The sequence below is a fragment of the Fragaria vesca genome, unplaced genomic scaffold, assembly GCF_000184155.1.
Source record: "Fragaria vesca subsp. vesca unplaced genomic scaffold, FraVesHawaii_1.0 scf0512976, whole genome shotgun sequence".
Lineage (NCBI taxonomy): Eukaryota > Viridiplantae > Streptophyta > Magnoliopsida > Rosales > Rosaceae > Fragaria > Fragaria vesca.
In genome coordinates, this window is record NW_004443402.1 from 15541 (window position 1) to 17145 (window position 1605).

The following is a 1605-nucleotide window of genomic DNA, read 5'->3' on the forward strand; positions in this document are numbered from 1 at the left end:
TTGGAAATGAAAGCAAAAGAGTTGTAATGCAATCAGCTGCTACAAGATGGAGAGAATTCAAGTCTCGTCTGACAAAGGTATACATTGTGCGTTACTTGGATAAGCCAAAAATGCTGAAGTATCCTCCACAAGACTACAAGTTCATCAATGCAGATCATTGGACGCAATTTGTGACTGAGCGGACTAAGCCAGCATTTCTTGTAAATAGTTAAGCGAACAGTGTTATTAATTACTAATCAAGTGTTTTATTACCAGGGTCCCTCATCAGTGCATATGTTTACTTGATCAGGAATTGTGTAAGACTCAACAGGCACGCCGCAGGATGAACAAGTATCCCCACCGATTGTCCCGCACAGGCTACGTTGGGCTGGTGGCAGAGTTGAAGGCAAAAGCCGAGCCGGCACAAGCCGAGCCGGCACAAGCCGAGCCGGTAAGTCTAGCATATTTGTTTATATTATGTAAAATGAAATGGTTGATCTGAATGCTAGGAGCAAATTTAATTATGACGTTTTGGTAACAAGTGCTTATAAATGCTAGGAAGAGGCTTCAACAATAACGGATGAAGATGAGCTGTACGACATGTGTGAGACATGGATTGCTGCACGTGTTACAAAGGAGGGCAAATTTGCAGATGAAGAAACACAGAAGAAGGCTGAAGAGATAGTGAGTGCATGCATTTTACTAAAGTTCATTGTGGACAGATTTCAATTGTCATGCTAAATTTTAATGAAGTCTGCAGCAACACATTTTAATTGTGATGCTAAATTTTAATTTTGTGAATAGATTGAGTTGAAGGAGAAGGTTTCTACTGGAGAAACTAGCCTAAGTGGGTATAATGATGTCTTGGAGAAGGCTTTGGGGAAGGAGCATGGTGGCCGAGTGCGAGGGGTTGCCGGCTTTGTCAACCCAACAACCTACTTTCACCTCCCTAGACGTACCAGCAAACAAAGCATAGAAGAAACGATTATAATCAGCCTGGAAAAAGTACTGGCTGAGCAAACAGCAAAGATCATAGAGACAAGGAAGAAAACAATTAAAGAAAACAATGCATTTTGGGCCATGAAGTTTGAAACTTACAAGTCACAGTTTGTTCCAGTTAATGGTAATGGGGGACAAGCAGGTAGTAGTCCAGCTAGACTAGAGAAGCCCATCCCACCTGTTTCTGGGCAAGCTAGCTGTTCAAACACCGCTGATCTCTTTGAAAATGATATGCATGACCAAGTGCAAGCCCCCAATGCACAAGCTGAAATTGAAGAAGTCACTGGGAAGAATATCAAAGGCCAAGTCGAAGTGAATGGCCAAGTGGAAGGGAATGACGAACCTGGGGTGAAGTCAACCTTAATTTTCAAGTGTCTTGAAGCAATGGAGGTGAACGAAGTTGCTAAAAAGAAAACTTCAAACAAGAGGAGGCGGTGCGAACCCAAGTTTACGCAACCTGAAGAAGTGTTTGGTCAGGAGATAGCAGAGACTGATTGCAAGGCAGCCGAGGAAGATGTACTTCTGAAAACCAGTGATGCTGATACGCAAATTAAACGACCAAAGGTATCAAATATTGTTGCCTAAACTTTTTTATTCCTTGAGTAAGATATATAGCAAAGCATTACT